We start from the raw sequence: 23,983 nt of genomic DNA on the forward strand, positions 1-23,983 counted from the left end.
TGGCCAATCCATATGAAGGAAAATAATAAATATTGTATATATAATGGTCATGGGTTAATAAGTTTGAGCCAGTACAACCATCAAAATCATTGAATTATAAGTTAAGATAGATCTATATCCATAATTATCCAGAAATACCTTCAGACTGGACCAATCCGAATTTTGCGGACTGAAAACAGACTTTATGAATAAAAATCTAGTCCAATATGTAATCTAATAATTTTGCTAAATGTGTTGATCTAATCCACGAATCTCATAGAATTTTAGTCTAATTATCTAAATAGCCCCTCAAATCTCAATAGATGTAAGCAAAGTTTAGCGGCTGTGCAATCCTCGACTTCCCAAATATTTTTTTGGAACCTGAAAAGCTTTTTAGTTGGAACCTGGGATCTTAATCAATCGGAAAAGCTGCCGCCCAAGCAAACATTTCATATCCGTCCAAAGGCCACCGTCATATAAAACTGTCAAGAAGACGTGATCAATAGTTCCTCATTGCTTCACCTCTATAAATTAAATGCAAACCCGTATTAAAACGTCTTTCACATGCAAACCAGTCCAAATGACAGCTTTAAATCATTAGGCGCCCAAGTTAGTGCTGGAATTTGACAATTCTAAGTCAACAAAAGTTCCGAGATGATGGTGCCACGATCACTCACTTTACCGGATTTTTTTTAAAATAATATTTTTTAAATATTTTATTTTAAAAATACCTCCAGCATCAACTTATTTTTGAAACTACCCATCGGATGCCACCTAAGCTTAAATCATGGGTTGAACCAACGAGTTTGAGTCTGCATAGCCAAACTCATGGGCTGAACCTAAGATTTCTGAAATTGTGGGTTCAAGCAATAATTTCAAAATTAAAATTATGGGTACCTTCAATTTCAAAAATCTGGCAATTCTGAGATTGCAGGTTGAACCTCATAATTTCAGTTCAAATTTAAATTTGAAATCGTAGATTTAGTCCATCATTTTTTTTTCTTTTCATTTCTTCCCCTCAAACCCCCCTCCTCCTGTCCTCCGCCTTGTTCTATCCGCGGTCGCCCTGCATGCACCCCCTTCGATGCCCCCTCACGGGTTCGCCACCTTCCTCTTCCCACAGCCACCCCCTCCGGCGCCCCACACCCCCCCGAGATCCTCCACCTTCCTCTTCTTGCGGCTACCCCGCACCCATCCCCTCTGCCCTGCACCCCCCCCACATCCTCCGCCTTCCTCTTCCCGTGGCCGCCCCGCACCCACCCCATCCGGTGCCACCTGTGGCTCCGCCACTCCTCCACACCCTCCCCCCAAGCCCCACGCCCACCCATTGTCCCCCGCCCTGCCACTCCGCCCTCCACCTTTTGGCTCTATGCTTTCCTCACCTAACAGCCCCCACTGATGCCCCTCCAACCCCCGCGATGCCCCCTCCCACCTTGCCCCCCTCCCACCCCACCCCGACGGCTCTGTGCACCATCCACCCAAGCGCCCATGCCACCCAGATGCCCCCTCCCTCACATGATGCTGCAGCTCCGCTGCAAGAGGAGAGGAAGAAATGAAAAAAATTATTTTTTAAAAAAATAATAAAATATTTTTTTAAAATAATAATAAAATATTATTTTTAAAAATATTTTTTAAAAGAGATCACGAAGGCAAGAGAGCCATGGATGGCAGCGTGCCGCTCCAGCTCATCGCAGGAGGAGAAGAAGAAACAAAAAAAAATATTATTTTTAAAATAATAATAAAATATTATTTTTAAAAATAATTTTGGAAAAAAAATAAGTTGCAGGGGTAGAGGAGCCATGGGTGGCGGCGTGGGTAGCGATGGCCTGGACGTCATAAGGGGGGAGGGAGGAGGCGAGGTCCTCCACTCGCTTGAGCGGGTGGTGCATGGAGCCGCAAGAGGGAGGGGGAGGAGGTGGGTGTGGGTGATGCAGGCACTGAGGGAGCATAGAAGCACGATGGGGAGGGAGTGGGCATCACGGGAGTTGGGGGGCACAGGCGGGGGTTGTCGGGTGAGAGAAGTACAAAATCGAGGGGTGGAGGATAGGGTGGTGGAGAAGGCGCCCGAGGGAGGGGGCACCACAGGCGAGCATGGGGCCGGGGGGGAGGGCATGGAAGAGTGGTGGAGCTGCAAGTGGCGTCGAATGGGATGGGTGCGAGACGGCCGCGGGAAGAGGAAGGCCGAGGACATGAGAGGGCCGGAGGGGGTGGGTGTGGGGTGGCCGTAGGAAGAGGAAGGTGGAGGATCTCTAGGGGGTGGGGGCATTGGAGGGGGGGTTGCGGGGCGCCACAAGAAGAGAAAGGCAGCGGACCCGAGGGGGGGCATCGAAGGGGGTGCATACAGGGCGGCTGTAGGAAGAACAAGGCAGAGGACCAAGGGAGGGAGGTTTGGGAGGAAGAAACAAAAAGAGAAAAAAAAAAAGAAAAAAATGATGGGCCAAGTCTACGATTTCAAATTTAAATTTGAATTGAAACTATGGGTTCAACCCATAATTTTAGAATTGCCAGATTTTTGAAATTATGGGTTGAACCCATAATTTCAAATTTAAAATTGTCGCTTGAACCCATAATTTCAGAAATCATGGGTTCCACCCATAATTTTAATTTAACCTAGGGAGCCTACACATTAGTAACCAAACTAGTGGGTTCAACCCACGAGTTTGGCCATATGGACTCAAACTCACGGGTTCAACCTACGATTTAAGCTTAGGTGGCATCCGAATAGTAGTTTCGAAAATAAGTTGACGTCAGAGGTATTTTTGGAATAAAATATTAAAAAAATATTATTTCAGAAAAATCCACTTCAACCCTTTGATAACATGCAAAGAGAATATTTTTGGCAATGAATCCACCATAGTTAGATTGCTTGAGAGTAAATCGAGCCCCTTTGTCTTTTAGTTTGGAGCTGGATTGGAGAGGTCACCACTCATAATTCTCAATCCATTGCGTAAAGACCATAATTGAATGAAACCTGCATAATACAATCTCATGTGCTTTTTGGGTAAAAAAAATTAAGAAATTATATTATACACCATGTGCACCATGTGGCCATGCACACTGCCAATGGAGCCGATCATAGGCCACATTTGGATATAAAAAATATCAAATTTTGAAATAGATTCAACCCAAAATCTGATAAAAAATAAATATAGTTTAGATTCGAGATTTGACTTATAATCAGCTCTAACCGCTAATCATAATAGCTTGCTCATTAGGCCTCATTCATCATACACTCATCATGGTATAGTGCTATAAGAATGTGTAGTTTGGTGCATATTATTTGAAAAATCACACTTTTGATATCTTCGAAAGGGAGGAATGATAAAAAAAACAGAGAAAAAAAGGAAAAAAATGGACATTATCATGCATTGATTTTTTTTGATACAAACAGACGGTCATACCAGTATGGTGCGAGAGTAACCCAAAAGATCATGATACAAAAAATCCCGCAAAGCCAAGAGACAGTCCCCACCCTGTCTCCAGATCCACTAGCCAGAGTGGTCAGCAATAAAAGTTGCCACCCAATCTGTTGCAGTATTAGCCTCCTATAAACATGCTGAACTCTGAATGTAGCAGCATGGCGAAGAGATGTGCAAGCATCTCGGATAAGAAGATGACCTTCGGGCTACCGAGCACCCCCCTGAAGCCAAGCAATAACAGTGGCAGAATCACCCTTAATGAAGATCCACTCTGCATGAAGCTACTGTCTAGCAAATGTGACCCCAGCCTATAGGCAGCATGAAGCTCTACATCAGGGACAGAAAACTCAAAGAGGTGGGAGCTACCAACTACCAAAAGTCTACCCTTAGAGTTACGAATAACCAAGCTAGCTCCACCTCGCTCGTCCTTGATACTGCCATCGATGTTAACCTTGACAAACCCTAGGGGTGGGGGCTCCCAAGAGATGGATAAAATCCTATGGATCGCTGTTGGGGCAGCCAGAGAGCTCCAAAGATTGGGGATGTCGAGGAACGGAGTGGCAGTATCAAATCAATAATACTCCTAAGCAAGACAGATAGCTATGTCCAAAACTCGACGAGCAGGAATCACATCACCATCAAAGATGAGGCTGTTTTTAAATAGTCAAATCTGGTAAGCAATATAAGCCATCTGCCTAGCAACAGTGGTCGACCCATCAGTCATAATCTAACAAATCAAGCCAAGGAAGAAATCCAACCAGAGATAAGTGCTCGTCTCCCAAAGGTAACCACCCGCCTATCTCCAAATAACCCTTGCCCCGATGCAGCATAGAACAGCATGCTCCGCAGACTCATCCTCCATCCCATAAATTAGATAGGAGGTCGGAATCTCTATGCCTTTATCCCTAAGAAGAGCCCAAGTAGGAAGCCAGTTCCAGGCCAGTTTCCAAAGAAAGATCCTCACCTTAGGATGGGCGGCAACTCTCTATATCCAGGCAGCGTCGATCCTCTTAGTAGGCATCGGTCCATACAACTGGGATAGATCCCTCAAAGGGACCCTGAGGTAGTAGGAATGCCCCCAAACCCTCGCATCCTGAGTGGGGTGCATTGGAACTGGGATGGCAAGGATCCGCTTTACAAGTGGGCCCCCAAAGAGCCGAGTGATCTCCTTTCTTCTTCAGTTGGAGCCATCAGCACTAATGAGGTCAAATACCCTCATGTGGTCACCAACCTCAGTGCTGATAAGGGTCGGCTAGTGGGAGAGAGGAATGCCCGAAATTCAGACGTCCTGGTCACCTCCATCGAACGTCCATCGCCAATCAAGCATCTGATCTAGTCCATGACATTGGCTCCATAAATGCAAATCTCCCTCCATATGAAAAAGCATCCTCGACGAGCATGGATGGGGTCCCAAGGGTCCAACCACCATAGCAGGCCCTCAGCATCCTACTCCACAAATAGTCTAATTGGATCAAGAATCTGACTGCATGCCTCATGATCAAACAAGAAGTGGATCCCGAGGCCACCATCCTGCACAGGCTGGCAAACCACCTCCTAGGAAAGAGGATGAACATGATGACGATCGCCACGATCGAAACCCCACAAAAAGTTATGAAACTACTGTTCCATCTCTCGAATACAAGCAACCGATATAATCGTATGGGCCAAGAGGTATATCAAAATAGAGCTCAATACTGATCTCACCATAGTCGTCCTACCCATAAAGGATAGGGCATCAACCTGCCAACCTTAAAGATGCTCCTAGACCCACTACTCCAGAGGTCTGCACTCAGCTCACCAAAGATGATGGCTCATGATCGGAACTCTAAGGTAGGACAGCACCCCAGTCTACTCTCGGATCCCCAAGATCTCCCTAATCGTCGATCTGGCTTGGGCCTTCATTCTTAAGCTGAAGATGACCGTAGACTTCTGAATGTTGACCAACTGACTTGACGACCGATAATAGGCCCTAACAATAAAAATAAAGTGCTCCGCATTTTGAGCTGGGGCATGCTTGATGAGAAGGTAGTTATCTGCAAAGAAAAGGTGCTAGAGAGGCTGGGCACTAGGGGCAGGCCAATACGGCTCTAGGGCATGCCCCTGAACCACTGCTCTCAAAGCCCTGGATAACACATCAGCACATAAAATGAACAAGCAAGGGGAGAGAGGGTAACCTTGGCGAAGACCAACGGAGAAGAGAAAGAACTCCATTGAAATATCATTGACAAGGATGGCGAAGCTCGGGCCCTCAATACAGTCCATGATCCAGTCAATCCACCTGACCCCAAACCCCAACTCCTGAAGGATCCATCGAAGGAAAGACCAACACATTCGATCATATGTCTGCTCCATATCCAGCTTGATCGCTATGAGGCTGCGGTGATATGATGCTCTCTGGAGGTCATGTATAAACTCCTAGGCTAGCATAACGTTGTCAGTAATAGCTCAACCTACAACAAAAGTATCCTAATTTGGGCTAATCAGATGAGGCATCAATGGCTTCAGCCGCCCCATCAAACCTCTCGCACACACCTTATAGAGGGTGGTATAGAGACTGATAAGTCTGAAGTGCTCCGGGAGTGAAGCATCAGGCTGCTTTGGAATGAGGGTGATCAAGGTCTGTTTTCATGTCGTCGGTACACCCTTGGACTCGAAGGCCGCTTGCACCACCTCCACTACCTCTTTTAGAATGATCGACCAGTATTGATGGAAGAACAGTGAAGAAAAACCATCAAGTCCCGAGACCTTATCCTCTCCAAGAGACCAGAGGGCCTCATGCACCTCCTCAAGAGACACCGAATGGGTCAAAATATCATTCTCCTGCACAAAGATGCAAGTCACCTGCTGAGCACCTAGGATGGGACGGTCATCACCAAGCATCATCATCCACTGATCTCTGAAGAAGTGGAGGATCTCCACTCGGATCCTTCCACCATCATCCATGACATTGCCATCACTCCTCCATAATTGCCTAATACGGTTGGCGGACCTTCGAATCATGGTGGACTGATGAAAGAATCTAGTGTTCTGGTCTCCCTCCCGAATCCATTGGATATTGGACTTCTACCACCATAAAGTCTCCTGCTGCCTTAAAAGAGAGTGATGCTCAGAGAGCTTACTATGGAGCTCTCCCATCTCAAGCTCATGCAAGCCACCATCCTGATCCTCCCTCAGTTGCAACTCCATAATATCTGCCTCAACCTGCTCAATTCGGTGAAAAATGTCACCCACCTCCAAGTGGTTCTATCTGAGGAACCTATGTCTGGCTAGCTCCAGCTGTGGGTCATCCTGTACCTTGTATCCCCATGCATCGGTAGCCTCCACACCTTCCAAATCAAGTCCCAAGATCTCAGATAAAAGATCCAAAACTTCCTAAACTGAAAGGGGGCCCTGGGTTGGTCCAGGCCATCTGTTAAAATAAGAATCGGGCAATGATTCGAGGCTATCTTTGGTAGGTACTGAACACAATACTCTAAAAAATACTGGATCCAATCAGCTGTAGCAAGTATCTGATCAATCCTCTCCCAAATGTGAGCTGACCCATGCCGGTTGTTGCACCAGGTGGATCTGAGGCCAGTGAATCCGAGATCAATCAACCCATGCTACTGATAAACTCTCTAAATTTCCAGGACTCCATGCTGTCCCCCTACTATCTGTCGCCTCGCTTCTTATGGGGATGCATGATACAATCGAAGTCACTAGCCACCAGAGAAGGCATGCCCTATATCAGGAGTCTAGAGATCTCCACCTAGAGCACCCTCCGATCCCTGTGCTCGTGCTCGCATAAACACTGAAAAGGAGCCAGGATCCCTTAGACTGGTCTGTGATGACAAGAACCACCTGCTGCTCACATCTGTGGAAAGCATCCACTCTAACTAATCTGCAACACCACATTACCAAAATACCTACTGATAGTCCCTGAGACTCCGTAGCATAAGAATTCTAGGCTATAGGGATCCTCTAGCTGGCTCAGGTCAGTCCAATCTTGGAAAGATAAGTCTCACTCAGCACACAGATATCAAAACCATACTGCTGGATCAATCAATCGAAGATCGATCGAAAGGAGGGCTTCCCCACCCCCTGATAATTCTAGAATAGGATCCTCATGGAGAAGACTCATCAGGAAGGAGGCCAGCACTCATATCTTCTTCAATCTGAGAGTCCACCTTAGCCACATCATCCATCGAGCCCTCCCTCTAGGAGGCCATCCCCTTATTGTGGATGGCCTACTTGAGTCTAGCCACCACAACCTCATGAGAGGGGACCACTATCTCAATCTTGGACCATTGCTCCGACACCCATGCTACCACTGGGGCACCAAGCTCTTGGCTCCCTCATCCTGGCTCTAGCAGGCCCTCCTCCACCTCCATCGGGGTTCTGATCACAAAGATGAAGACACCAGGGCCTCGAGATGCCACTGGCACCTCCAGATCCATGGACGCAGAGACCACGGCCTTGCCTTTTAACTTATTTTTTTTGGTCCCACCTTTCTTGGAGCCCTCCAAGCCCAAGACAAAGCTAGTGGGCTTTGCTGGAGCCTCACCCAAGTCAGGCTCTTTGGGCCAGGCTCGCTTGGCCTGGCCCACCGCTTATCCCACCTAGCCTACTTTTAGCTAGGCTGGGCCCTCTACAGCAAGGCCCAACACTCCCACACTCCCATTCACGCTTGCAGGCCTCGGATTGGCCAACAGGCCAAATAGATTTGGGTTTGGGTCCGAAACCCTTCCCCTGCCTGCAACAGGCAGGTCTTCCTTCCCCACCACCGAACATGATCAGCCAGGCGATTGTCGGGGTGCAACCTTGTTCGGTTGGCTCCACTCATTGGCCCCAGGGTCTGAATTCACCCGAACCAAGTCAGTCATAGAACGTCTTGACCCAGTTGAGTCATCCCCGACATCCCCATCGTCAGTCTCCTCCCATCCGCCCCAGTGTCCTATCTCAACTCCCATCGATGGATGGCAAGCAACCAAGGCCTAAGGGGGGGGCCCGCCATCCTTTGGCCACCATCCACCCCCTCCACTCGGACGAGATTGTCAAAGCCCAAACCCATCAATGCAGCACCATGTTGAGGAAAATACCTTGAGATTCAATCCATAATAAACCTAAAACGAGATCCAGGATGACGAACAGAATCCAATAAATCTATGAACAGTCCAAACGGAGTCCAGACAGAGGAGATATATATGAAGAAATAGATTGAAAGTAGTTGGAGGGGCCCATGGCCGATGCAAGCCGACAGCAGACCCACAGCCCAGCTAGGTGGAGCCCTATTATGCACATGCACTCCAGGATGTGGGACAAAGAATAACCAGCAATACACCAAAGAGGAGTGGCTGCAAGAATCCCTCCTTGAAGATGGCAACTAAGATTTTTATTGAGAATTGTGTCCCAAAGTCAATCATCAGTCTGTTGACGGTTGTGCTTATTTATACTTGTATATAAATTATTTAATAATAAATAGTTATTTACCTATTTTATCACAAAAGTTTACATCTTTAATATGAATTTCTGGGTTGTGATGAAGTCTTTAGGACTAATTTAAATAGAGGATTTAGTCCTTAAACTTATTTGCAACCAAATGATATGTTATTACTAGGATGATAACGATATCAAGTATAGATCATTGTATGCCATATGGATTGGTTGTCCTCTTGATCAAAAAGTATAGATACATTGGTATGGCATGCAGTGAAATATAGAAGTGCATTTACACCGAATGTGACCAATTATGGAGTACTCTACTATCAAGAATAGCTTGTGAAGGATATGGATAAAAGTATCTCTCCGATCTGAGATCATCAGGTGACTTACAAGCCACTCACTATACTTTGGTGCTAGACTATCTGAATTTCTAATTCAGTGATGGAAGATTTCTGGGTATAGTCAAGTACTTGTCGAGTCGGTGCGTGAGTCAAGATGAGATTGATCCCTTTGAATAAGTAAGAGTTAATGCATCAGTGTATTTCAATTTATTTAAATCTTGACTAGAATAATCCATGTGATATATTTGAAAGGTTGAAATATAATATGGTTGATTATTTCAAGATTGACAGTTAAATCCTAGGTCACCTTGAGCATTAGGGTCAAAGAGATAAATTATACGATAACCATATGTTAGTAGGTTCTTGAATGTTGCTTTGCAAATAATTCGGCCTATCCAGACGTTGGATCCTATTACTAGATAGTTACATCGATTAGTTCAGAAAGTTGTTCCTATGCTTCCGGCTTAGGTTTGAATCTATGGGGTCACACTAAAAAAAAATTACTGATGATCACATGGCTGATCAATGATTGAGAATTATTTTAAGGTTTAGTCATCAATTTGATTGATGGTTAGTCTTATACAATAGTTGTAATCTATTATAGAAGAATTAATTAGTAATTTGATTGCTAATTAGCTTAATTTAGTTGAGTAAAGTAATTTGGTTCAAGTCTAATTGAATTGGATTAAATTGAGATGATCTAATTGTCTAGGGTGAATGATTCCTGATTTGATCAAAAATTAGACTTAATTAAATTTTGATTTGATTAGAATTAATTATGTTTGGAACCTAATTGAATTGGATTCAGATTGTTCTAATTGGTTTAACCTAATTTGATTAGGTTAGAAACTTAATTGGATAATCTTTATAGAGTCCCAATCAACTTGGACTCTTCCTCACCCTAGCCGACCACCCATATAATGTCGCCCCTTTTTTCCAATGCCAACTTGAGATTGGCATGATGGATCTTCACCTTAAGAAGTCTTGTCATCCACTCTTAATAGGATCAAGAGTTTGGATCAATAGGTTGATCCAATCAAATTTAAATTTGATTTGAATTCAAAGTGTAGATGAGATAACTGTTCTCATCCAAACACCTCCATGCCTCATCTATGTAAACCCCTAATTTTTGTGGGACAAACAATTAGATCATTGAGAGATCTTTGAGCTAGGGTTTTTGGGCATGAGGCTTGGGGTTGGGTGGCAACCTGTTGGTGTGTGAGCATAGAGGAGTTTCTTCTCCTCTTGCGTGAGCATCCTAGATCTATTCTAGGGTTTTGGGAGAGGGGAAACATAAGAGAGAAAGAGTTCTTCTCTCTTTCTTCCAGTGCCACAAGTCCTCCTTGTTCTTCTTTAGATCCAGAGAGGTTCGGAACATCCGAACAAAGAAAAAAAAATCAGTCTCCCAGAAGTTTCTATGCGAGCTAGCACTCCTACAGAAGTTGATCATCACGGTGCTTCGAGTGGATAACCTATACAGGCCAGACATCCGATGCAGCTGTGAGCAACCAGCAAGATCATGATTTTCAGATGCAGAGTCCTTCTATCCGTGCAAAGATATCGAGTTCTGAACTCATGCTTGATATACATAGGATGTATATTGTAGATTAGATCTATAGGTGTGTGTATGATATGATCATGCATACTGTTTTTCCTTTTCAGATCATATACATGCATCATAATATGTTAAGGTCCTAGGGTAGGCATTAAGACAAGATCTTAAGCATGTAATATAAATTAAAATTGTTTAATCTAATTTTTTGCTGCATAAAAATTTTTAAAATACATACTATGTGCCTGTCGATTTTTCAACAGTGGTATCAATGCTCAGGTTCCATTATAACATGTATATGTATGCATGTGGCATTAAAATTTTGATTTTGATTGTAGCATGATTTTATTAACATAAGATCTGGTATGATTTAATTAGATCTAAATTTTTCATATGTGATATGATTAGATTAGAAGCCTATTAGCCAAGTAATTGGATTGAACATTTTTTGTCGTTCAGTTATAGGAAAAAGTAAGATTTTATAACCCTCTCCTCCCATTCTATGGAGATCTACTATGGCGTATAGGGATGCTGCTTATTCATGAAGATGAAAAGCGAAAGGTTTAAAATTTATTTTTCTACAAAACCCTAGTTTTTGAAACCCTAAGTTTTGGTTGTATGTGATTCAAAATGGATGAAAAGTAAATTATCTAATGTAAAGGATTAAAAATTATTTTAATCAAGGAAAATAAAATCTACAATCATAAAATATTTAGATATGATCTAAAAATTAGTTTATGGTTGATTTTATTTCAGATTATGCAAAGTTTTCGTATGCTAAAACTCTAAAAAATCTGTTGGTATACAGACTGAGCTGATTCAATTTTGAACTGAGTCGATCCAGTCCGCTGAGGTAGTCAAATTAGTGTTGATTGAGCCAATCTAGTTGTGCAGATCCGAACAATAATAGTTACTGTTCGCCTACAGTTAGTTAATCAAGTATCAAACTTGATCGACCCACTGTTGTTAGCCAGCTCAATTTAGAACTGAGCAGACCTGATTTTTAGAGATGAAAATTTTGTATGAATTCGAGTAAAAAATTTACAAAATTAAAATTATTTCAAAATTTAACTTAAATCTATATTAAATTCAAACTTAATTGAAAATTAAGTATGAAACTAATTGGATCTAGAATTATGAATTAAAGATCTAATGACACTTTCATAAAATATGGGGTGACATGGGTTAGCTTGATCAAGTTCTCTTAATTGGGTTAGACCTATGATTAGAATCAAATGAAATATAGACTAATTAGAGAAATTGAGTAAATCTAATTAAAAGTTGAATTAGATTAAATCAGAATTTTTCTAGAACCATTACAATAGTTATAATTGTTCAAAGTCTATGTCTTTGATTAGACTAAGATGAACCTCGATCACAGCTCAGTGGTAGAGTTCGAGTCTTTAGACATACCAAATTGAATCTGATGAATCAATTGGTATCTAAGGTAAGTTTCGCGGTTTTGATTGATAGTCATTAATTGAGAGCTACTCGCATAGATTGAGTCTATAGCGAGTTAATGGAATATCCCTCCCACCGATCTCATTTATCTGGCCAGTGTGGTCCATCAGCTTTTGATTCGATTGCTCATTGACTCGTGTTGAATTCATGCTATATAGGTTAATCAGTATGACTGATTTAGGTGCCAGGATCGACTTGAATCTAGTCTTCCGTGATCTAACTTGGTGAAGTTAGTGGGAGGATTATGATTAGCTGGTCAAGTTCAATCTCTTCTCTTCAATATCTTAATCAAATTCTCTAAATTATTAAGTCCATAAAATGAGCTAGTCATGAGGATAACTAGATCATTGTCTCTCATTAAGTTGGGTGATAATGGATCCATTAGTTGAATGATCATTGGATGACTCAAAGGTCGGATGCTCATCTGCTATTAAAATTATCATTCATAATATGATGACTCAATCGAGTCTCTCTTATAGGTGGTCAGGATGATCGATCAAAGTTAGGCCTGATCATTTGTTAGTTAGATTTCTAAGTATGATCATATTAATGGTTGGACCTAACCAGACCTTTCAGTGGAGGTCAAAGCCTACTGTTAATAACCTGAGATAAAATTAATTATTAAAAATTATTTGATGAAATAATTGATTAAAAATCTACTCATAGATGCATATGGATGAGCCGACTAAAGTTAGGCTCGTGTGCAGTCTATGTTGATTCTAGTACCCACTAAAAAATTAGAATAATTTCTCAAATTGAAGGTAGAGGCTCTCAATTTGTATAAACTAGTGGGAGAACTTTTAGATTAAAGTCTATATCTTTAGACTTAATTAATTCATATACGAATTAGGTTTTTGATTTATTTTTGCGCAGTTATGGCCACCAACTTATTGCTCTATTCATTATTGGATAGTGATAAATTAATGGGATCCAATTTCGATAGCTGGTATCAAAAATTGAAGATAGTCCTGGAGCACCAGCAGATCTTGTACGTGCTGATAGATCTGACACTTGAGGAGTTCGCTCCTAATACTCGTGGTGCGATTCGAGATACTTATTTGAAATGGCTCAACGACTGTATCATGGTGCGTTGCATTATGCAAACAATCATGAATGATGAGTTCAACCGCAAAATCAAGGAAGCTCAACCAGAAGACATGCTCAAGATATTGAATGAGTCTTTTGGCATTTCCAACGATGTTGAGCGACACAAGACCAGTTGTGCCATCTTCAATGCCCAGATGAGGGAGAGGCGTCAGTCACCGATCATGTATTGTACATGATTGAATAGATCGAGTGTCTGAGCAAGCTCGATTTTTTCTTGCACAAGTAGCTTAGGAAGGATGTGATCCTAAATTTTCTACTGAAGTCCTACTTACCATTTCTCAGTCATTACCAAATGATGAAGTCTATAGTGAACTACCACTGATTGTTGGGATTATTGCAGACTTTTGAGAAGAATCACCAGCTCTACAAGAAAATAGTGAATGTAGTGGAAGGATCTTCTTCAGACAAATGTCGTCTCTTTAAGAAAGGAAAGAAGAAAAAAAAAATAATAGGATGTGAAGTCTTGGGGGTCAGACCATGAATTCTAAGTCCAAATCTGATCCGATTCAGACATAGTGCTTCTACTATAAGAAGCAAGATCATTGGAAGACGAATTATCTTCAATACATTACTTCTCTTGATCCGATCAGGCCGAAGTAGAAAAGCAAACAGTTGCTAGGCAAGATAATTATATGTTAACATCTTGCAGCTTCTCAATTTATGATATAATGACTTAAGTATTAGATACTGATAGTCTTATTAATATTTATAATTCATTACAAAGACTTCAGGTCAGTAAGAGATTTGAAGATGGTGAGAAATTTCTGAATATTGGAGATAGAAGATCAGTTTCAGTTCTAGCTTTAGAAATCATCAAGCTTGTATTCGATTCTTATATCAATATTCTTAGTGATTATCATTTTTGTCCTAGTTTCTTATTGAATATAATTTTTATAGATCTTTTGGCCAAAAAAATTATGAGATTTTCATAAAAAAAATTATGATATCATTTTGAATGGTGTTACTGTAATGTACAGACAATTGAATAATAAAATTTATGCTGTATCACAGCCTAGTGTAATGTACACATCAAAAAATATCCTAGGATAGATGATGTCTCGGATGTCTACCTTTAGCATTGTAGGTTAGGTCATATTAACAAAAATAGGATAAATAGGTTAATCCAAGAAGAGATCCTTAAGGATAATGATTGTAAATCATTGCCAACCTGTGAGTCTTATCTACTTGGAAAGATGACCAAATCATCTGTTACTGGAAAAGATGAATGAATTAGTAAAGTTTTAGATAATGTACATACTAATGTATATGGACTGATAAGCATAAGTGCCAAAGATGGGTATCACTATTTTATGTTCACAGATGATCTATCTAAATATGAGTACGTCTACTTGATGAAATATAAGTCTAAATCATTTGAAATGTTCAAATGATTTCATAGTGAGGTAGAGAAACAAACTACAAAGAGCATTAAAACTCTTTGATCTGATTGAGGGGGTGAATATCTTTTTAGTGAGTTTCGACACATCTAGAAGAGAATGGGATTATCTCGCAATGGACCTCTCTTAGAATGCCACGGCATAATGGCATCTCAGAAAGGAGGAATCAAACTTTGTTGGATATGATTCGGTCCATAATGGGATTTTTTAGTCTGCCAATTTCTTTTTGAAGATATGCACTCGAGTCGGCTTGCTATACTTAATAAGATTTTGAGTAAGTCTGCGAATAAAATACCATATGAGATATGGACTAGGCATGAACCAGTTCTCTCGCACCTTAGGATTTGGGGGTGTCCGACTTATGTCCGACATTTGAAAATAGATAAACTTGGATCTAGATCTGATAAGTGTATCTTCATAGGATATTCCAAAGAAACTAAGGGATATTACTTCTATCTTGCTGATGAACAGAAAGTGTTCGTCAGCAATAAAGCATACTTTTTAGAAAAAAAAAATTTAATGAAGGAATTAGTGCCTCTAAGATCGAGCTTCATAAAGTTCGACGAGTAGAAGAACCAATACAATCTAGTGAATCCACAGAACTAGATTTGATTGGATCAAATTAGGAACCTGTTGTAGATGCATCATTAAGAAGATCTGATAGAGTATCGCACCAACTAGATAAATACTATGATTTTTTGATCCAAAATGGAGATCCTGTTGAACTCAATGAGAACAATGAGGATCTGATCATCTATATAGATGTAATGTAGAGGTCCGACTTCGATAAATAGTTTGAAGCCATAAAATCTAAAATAAAGTCCATGAAAGTCAATGATGTATAGACATTAGTTGACCCACTTGAAGGGATAAAATGCATAAGGTATAAATGGATCTTCAAGAGGAAGAAAGGTGTAGATAGGAAGGTGAAGACCTATAAAGCCCACTGATTGCCAAAGGATATCATCAACATTATAGTATTGACTATGATGAGACCTTCTCCCTTGTGACAATGCTCAAGTCCATTTAGATCATACTTGCGATAGCTGCACATTTGGACTATGAGATCTGGCAAATAGATGTGAAAACAGCTTTCCTCAATGGTGAGCTAGAAGAAGAGGTATATATGATACAACATAAATGTTTCACATCCACAGATGAGTCTAAGGTATGTACACTTCAGAGATCTATTTATGGATTGAAACAAGCAAGCAGGAGTTGGAATATGCATTTTGATAAAGTGATTAGAACGTATGGCTTCATTAGGAACAAAGAAAAATTCTGTATCTACAAATGAGTTAACAATTCTATAGTAGTATTTTTTATTCTGTATGTGGATAATATTTTCTTAATCAAAAATGACGTCCTTGCATTACAAGGAATAAAAATTTGGCTATCATCTCAGTTCTTCATGAAGGACTTGAAAGAAGTATCCAACATCCTAGAGATGAAGATCTATAGAGATAGATTAAAGAGGATGCTCAGATTGTCCCAGTCCATATACATTGACACCATGCTGAAATGGTTCAGCATGAAAAATTTCAAGAAAGACTATCTTCTGATAGGCTATGGAATTATTTTCTTAAAAAAGGATTGTCTGACAACACCTCAAGAGAGAGAACGTGTGAGTAGGATTTCATATGCTTCGCTAGTGGGTTCTATAATATACACTATGACATGTACAAGATCAGACATGGTATACTCACTAGGGGTAGTGAGCAGATACCAGTCTGATGTAAGAGAAAACTATTGAAAGGTTGTAAAAATCATCCTTAAGTATTTAAGAGATACTAAGGATCAGTGGCTCGTTTATAGAAAATCTGACTTGAAACTTATGGAGTCTACAGACTCCAGCTTTTAGTTAAACTATGATGACAGTAAGAGTGTGTTTGATTGTGTGTTTATCCAAAATGATAGAGCAATCTACTGAAAAAATCTCAAGCAGCATACTGTAGCTGACTCAGTGTGTGAGGCAGAATACATCACGGCATCCAATGTTGCAAAAGAAGCTGTATGGTTATAAAAATTCATCGACGAGCTCAGAGTGGCACCCTCCCTGGATGGTTTGATCCTATTATACTGTGACAACACTGCCGCCATTGCTCAAGCAAAGAAACTGAAGTCGCATCGACATACCAAGCACATACTGCACCGCTACCACCTAATACGGGAGATCATGGATCGAGGTGATGTCAAATTTTAGAAGAGTGATGGAAAGAAGAATCTGATCGATCTATTTACTAAAGTCCTCAGCATCAAGAAGTTCGAAAATCATAAAATAAAGATGGATATACGATACTGTACTGATTGGCTTTAGTCTAAATGGGAGTTGTTAGAAATTATGTCCCAAAACCAATCGTCAGCTTGTTGACGGTTGTGCTCATTTATATTTGTATATAAATTATTTAATAATAAAAAATTATTTAGCTATTTCATCACAAAGATTTACTTCTTTAATATAAACTCCTGGGTTATGATGAAGTCCTTAGGACTAATTTAAATAGAGGATTTAGTCCTTAAATTTGTTCGCGATCAAATGAAATATTATTACTAGGATGATAACAATATCAAGTGTAGGTCGTTATGTGTCATATGGGTTGGTTGTCCTCTTAACCAAGGAGGTAGAGACAGTGATAGGGTATGCAGTAGAATGTAGAAGTACATTTGCACCGAACGTGATCAACTACGAAGTACTTTACTATTAAGAGTAGCTCACGAAGGGTATGGGTATAAGTGTCTTTCTGATCTAAGATTACCACGATAACTTACAAACAACTCACTGTACTTGATGTTAGACTATATGTATTTCTAATTTAATGACAGAAGGTTTCTAGGTGCAATCAATACTTGTCATGTCTGTGTATGAGTCAAAATAGGATTGACCCCTCTGAATAAGTAGGAGTTAATGCATCAATGTATTTCAATTTATTTAAATCTTGACTAGTATAATCTATGTGATGGATTTGAAAGATTGAAATATAATGTAGTTGATTATTTCAGGATTGACAGTTAAACTTTAGATCGCTTTGAGCTTTAGGGTCAAAGGGATGAATTAGATGGGAATCATACGTCAGTAGGTTCTTGAATGTTTCTTTGCAATCATTTGGCCTATCCGGATGTTGGATCCCATTGCTAGATGGTTACATCGATTAGTTTAGAAAGTTATTCCTATGCTACAAGTTTAGGTTCAAACTTATGAGGTCATACTCAAAAAAAGTTACTGACTGATTACATGACTAATCAACGATTGAGGAACATTTTAAGGTTTAGCCATCAATTCGATTGATGGTTAGCCTTATGCAATAGTTGTAATCTTTTATAAAAGGATTAATTAGTAATTAGATTGCTGATTAGCTCTATTTGATTAAGCAAAATAATTTGGTTCCAATCTAATTGAATTGGATTCAATTGAGATGACCTAATTATCTAGGGTGAATGATTCTTGATTTGATCAGGTATTGGGCATAATTAAATTCTAATTTGATTAAGATTTCATTATGTTTGGGACCTAATTAGATTGGGTTCAGATTGTTCTAATTGATTTAACCTAATTTGATTAGGCTAGAAACTTAATTGGATAATCTTTATAGAGTCCAAATCAACTTGAACTCTTCCTCATCCTAGCTGACCACCCATATGATGCCGCCCCTTTTGCCAACACCAATTTGAGATTGGCATGATGGATCTCCACCCTAAGAAGCCTTGTCGCCCACTCTTGATAGGGATCAAGAGTTTTGATCAATTGGTTGATCCAATTAAATTCAAATCTGATTTGAATTCAAAGTATAGATGAGAAATCTGTTCTCATCCAAACATCTCCACACCTCATCTATATAAACCCCTGATTTTTGTGGGACAAACAATTAGATCATTGAGAGATGTTTGAGCTAGGGCTTTTGGGCATGAGGCTTGGGGTTGGGTGGCCACCTATTGGCATGTGAGCATAGAGGAGTTTCTTCTCCTCTTGGGTGAGTGTCCTAGATCTATTCTAAGGTTTTGGGAGAGGGGAGACATAAGAGAGAAAGAGTTCTTCTCTCCTTCTTCCAGCGCCACAAGTCCTCCTTGTTCTTCTTTAGATCCAGAGGGGTCCAGAACATCGGAACATAGAAGAAAGATTAGCCTCCCAGAAGTTTCTATGCGAGCTAGCACTCCCGCAGAAGCTGATCAGCACGGTGCTTCGAGTGGATCACCTATAGAGGCCAAACATCCTGTGTAGCTACGAGCAACCAGCAAAATTATAAGTTTCAGATGTGAAGTCCTTCTACCCATGCAAAAGTATCGAGTTCTGAACTCATACTTGATATACATAGAATGTATATTGTAGATTAGATCTACAGGTGTGTGTATGATATGATCATGCATGCTTTTTTTTTCTTTTCAGATCATATACATACATCATAACATGTTATAAGTCCTAGGGTAGGTGTTAAGATAAAATTTTAAGCATGTAGTATAGATTAAAATTGTTTAATTTGATTTTTCACTGCATAAAATTTTTTAAAATACATGCTATGCGCCTACCAATTTTCCAACAATTTTGGCGTGCAAATAGAGAGAAGGAGAAAGAGATTGAGGTAGAAAAGCTATCATATTAGTTCCTCACCAAATATGTTATCATATATGGTTTATACATCCTAAGATTTCCACATAAATCTTAATAAATCCCAACTGAAAAACTCCCTGGACTAACCCAAATGCACTCACTCAAATCCATGTATGGTCTGGTCCTGCACTCACCCCTTGAGTTAGTCCCTTTAAGATCCATCAAATCAAGCTTTAAGACCCTAGGATCAAAACCAATCCTAGGCCCAAATAGAAATCTCGCACTGTTTTATTCCACGACTCGAACCGGCTCAGTCAGATCCCAAGTCAGCTTGACTGTCGTGCCAGCAGCATGCCATGAAATACTGCTCTCCATTTGGCCTTCGAGTCGGCTCTCTCAAGGGTCCAACCCGGCTCGAGCTAATCCAAGTCGACTTCTTCAGGATCCGAGCCAACTCCACTGATGGTAGAATCTCTTTGCTTGATTCTTCGCTCCATCTTGTGTCTCAAGTATCTGGAGTCCCAACCAAGCTCCTCAAAGTCCTCACCAGCATGAACCTCAAGTCTATGGAAGCTGTGCTCCATCTTCACCTTAGGATCACTCCCATCCTAACGAACCTGGAATCCATCGCTTTGACACCACTTGTGGTCACCTCCAAGGCTATGAGGGCACTATAGAATCCCAACAATCTTTACCTTGATGCCCTTAAAGCCCTGACGATCATCGCTCTTCATTGAGTCTGATCCTCTGCATGACCTAGCCAACAAGGAGTGAAACCAACTATGTAAACCTCCTTGCTACCGTAGTATACCATAGCCTTGGAGCTGTTCGGGAGACTGCCACTGCCTCTCTTATGGCTGAAAATCTCATCCTACATTCAGACACCTCTCTATTGATCCTTTCATCAATTACTATACCCACCACTGATCCAGCGACTACATCCACTACTACCACCGTGACTCCACCTATCACGACACCCAATGACTCCATCTATCGCTGCTCCAGTGCATCTAACCATCGCTGCTCCACCTGCGACTCCAACAGCCGTAGTTCTAGTGATGTGGCCCATGGCTGCCCATCGCTGCTCTAGTGGATCCGATCACTACTATCCCAGTGGCTGTGATCGTCGTTGCTCCTATGACATGCTCCACCGCAGCATCAAAAAGTCCTGAAGTGACTACATCTCCACTCCCCTGCCATCGACACTCTTATGGCCCAGACTGATGGAAGCCTCTTCATAGGATACTGGATCTTGTGTCACCGCTATAGCATCAAACTCCAATGCATACACCTCTAGGTCATCTTCTAGTGCCCGCCCACTGCTGCTCGAGCATCTGAAAAACTCCACCTCCCTCTGCACCTCTCCGCTTAGAGCCCGTGTCATGGCTATGGCCTTCCTCATTACCTATGAAGGAATCTCTCTTCAGTGCTCCTCCTCCTCCATGTGTGGACACACCAAGCCTCTGTGCTCCACCTCCTTGTGATCTGGCAACCCCACAACTGGCAAATCTAACAAGCAAACAATCAACTCTCCAATCTGCACCGACTAGACCTCCAGCTAATCTTCTATGGCTGAAGTAATAATTTCAGCCTCCCTAGATACAACAGATCCCTCCAACTGGTACAAACAACTCCTCAATCTCCTCCCTCTCATCACAATCCTGTCACCTTTGGAGATATTCAGAACTCCTGAATTGCTTTTGAAAGTGCAGCCCTTTTTCTCCAAGTACCCAAGTGATACTACGCTCCACTTGAGATCCGAGACATGATGCACATCTATCAATGTCCGCACCCTCCCGTCAAACATCTTCAGCTTGATGGAACCCACTCCTGCAACACCACAAAAGCTCCCACCTCTAAGTATCACTTGCTGTCCCTCATCCACCTGTGTATAAGAAGTAAACCACATTCGGTGAGGTGTACAATGATAAGAGCTAGCCAAATCAAGTACCCAATGATCTGCCTCCTCTCTGTGTCTAGCCGACAACATCAATAAATCATCTGATACATTGCTTTCAGCCACTACACTGGATGACTCCGACCTGGAACCTTCTCTTTTTTCCTTCCTCTGTGCACAATCTCTCCTCAGGTGCCCTAACTTCCTGCACCTGTAACATCGTACCTTCCTATTACCTTTTAAAGAATTCTCTCTCTCCGCTGCCTCATGTCTCTCCTTTTCCCTCCTATGCCTCTCACTAATTACCATGGCATCTAGGGAAACTCCCGTACTACTTCTTATCATCCACTCCTTTTGCTCGTTTGTCTGAAGGACCAATACTATCTCCTCATAGACCAGTGTCTCCTTTCCATACAATAGAGTCATCACTAGTAGATCAAAGCTACTGAGTAGCGAGCACAGCAACAACAGAGACTTGTCCTCCTCCTCTAGAGCCACACCTAAATTAAGTAAATTGATACCCAACTGATCAAATCGCTGAACATGCCCTAGTATATCTCCACCTCCTATCCGAAGGCTATAGAGCTATTTTTTCAGTATGAGTTAGTAGCACATGTTCCTCCCGATGTACAAGGTGTATAATCTTGACCATAATCCCTTGAATATCTTCTCTTCCAACACATCGTACAATATCGAATCAATCGAGCACCATCGAATCAGCGAACAGGCCCTCTTCTCCAGAGAACTCCAAGTTCGATCTGTCATCTTCTCTGGCTTTTCCTCTAATATCAGATCTAGCTCCTGTTGAACCAATAGATCCTCTACTCTAGTTCTCCACATCAAAAAAATTTTTTTTTTATCAAACTTTTCAAAATCGATCTTCATTCCACTGCTCATGATGTCTCAAACCATAATCACAAACATCGTAAATCTAATTAAAGGAAAAATACCTTGATAGAAAACCTGACAAAGAACCTCACTGATCTCTTTAACAACTCTTGGTGTCTTCTTTCTTCTCCATGCTACCTCTTGGCTTTGATACCAATTGTTGTGCACAAGCACCCCAGGACGTGGGATAAGAAATACACCAGCAATACACCAAAGAGGGGTGGCTACAAGAATCCCTCCTTGAAGATGGTGGCTAGGGTTTTGGCGTGCAAACAGAGAGGAGAGAGAGATTGAAGGAGAAAAGCTATTATATTAGTTTCTCACCAAATATATCATCATTCATGGTTTATATATCCTAAGATTTTCATACAAACCCTAATAAACCTCAATTGAAAAACTCCTCGGACTAACCCAAATGCACTCATCCAAACCCATGTACTCCCATGGTTTGATCAGCACTCATCCCTTAAGTTAGTCCCCTTAAGACTCATTAAATCAGGCCTTAGGACCCTAGGATCAAAATCAATCCTAGACCCAAACAAAAATCTTGCATTGTTCTGCTCCACGACTCGAGCTGGCTCGATCAAACCTCGAGTCGGCTCGACTACCATGCCAGCAGCATGCCATGAAATACTGCTCTTTGTTTGGCCTTTGAACCGGCTCTCTCAAGGGTCTGAGCCGGCTCGAGCTGATCGGAGTCGACTCCTTCAAGATTCGAGCCAACTCCACTGATGGCAGAATCTCTTTGCTTGATTCCTCGCTCCACCTTACGTTCCAAATATCCAGAGCCCCAACCAAGCTCCTCGAAATCCTCACCAGCACGAACCTCAAGCCCATGAAAGTTGTGCTCTACCTCTAACCTAGAACCACTCCTGTCCTAGCAAACCTAGAGTCTATCACCCTGACTCCACTTGTGGTCACCTCTAAGACTATAAGGGCACCATAAAATCCCAACAAGCTTAGGCCCAACGTGCGAGGGTGCGGCCTAGCATGGGCAAGCACGCGAGCATGCATGCGGAGGCCGCTCCATGCAGTCCATGCCTCACCATGGATCGACAGGCATTTTCTGCCTCATTTCACATGGTCCACATGGATCGATGGATGATTTCTCATCCATTTCTCATGGCTCACAGTGTTACAGTGGACCAAAGATGCTTTACAAATGAATTATGGGGTCTACAGCTTCTTTTTGCATGATCGTGAGGCCAGAGTGGCTTGCAGTCTTGATCTGACAGCTGGAGAGGCTATTTGATGCTATCAAAGAGATGTTAGACTCGCTTTCGGATACAGAGTCCTAATAGGACTCCAGTGAGGGCCTTTTGACATATTGTGGATGAGGATTTTTGAGCTATAAATAAGTGCTAACCCTAAGATTATTTTATCATAGTTGGCAGTGAGAGATCCATGAGGTAGAGAGGTCTTCTTTGGTTCCAATGAGAGCTTTGTAAGAGTAGCTTCTAGTTGAGAGAGAGATTATGTATAAGGGTTGAGAGTATGAGATTCTCCTCTTATACTTATTCTTTTCTCATAGTGAAGCTTTGCATGCCCCATGGAGATAAGTCTTGGGCTAATCCACATTCTTGATTATTTTTTCTTATCTTATTTTTTTTTCTTGCTCTTACGGTATCTACATATGATCGAGTGCAATGCAAATGGTATTAAAAAGATCCTGTGGTGGTGGTGTCCTAGCCAGACCCTCCAATAACTGGTATTAGAGCTCAGGCGGTACTAGTGCATAAGGTTGTCCAGATCATGATGGTGTTGATCGAGATTGAAGAAGATGGAGAAGATAAATTCAATCAAGGTGGAGATCAATCGGTTTGATGGAAAAAGTAATTTTTTTCTCTGACAGTTGAGGATAAAGGATGTGCTCATCCAGGAGGAATTGATCGATGCTTTTTTGTGTGAGGAGAAGCTGATTATCATAGAGGTGATGGTTTGGAAGCAACTCTAGATGCAGGCGATGAGCACAATTCAT

The sequence above is a fragment of the Elaeis guineensis genome, chromosome 14 (assembly GCF_000442705.2).
Source record: "Elaeis guineensis isolate ETL-2024a chromosome 14, EG11, whole genome shotgun sequence".
NCBI lineage: Eukaryota > Viridiplantae > Streptophyta > Magnoliopsida > Arecales > Arecaceae > Elaeis > Elaeis guineensis.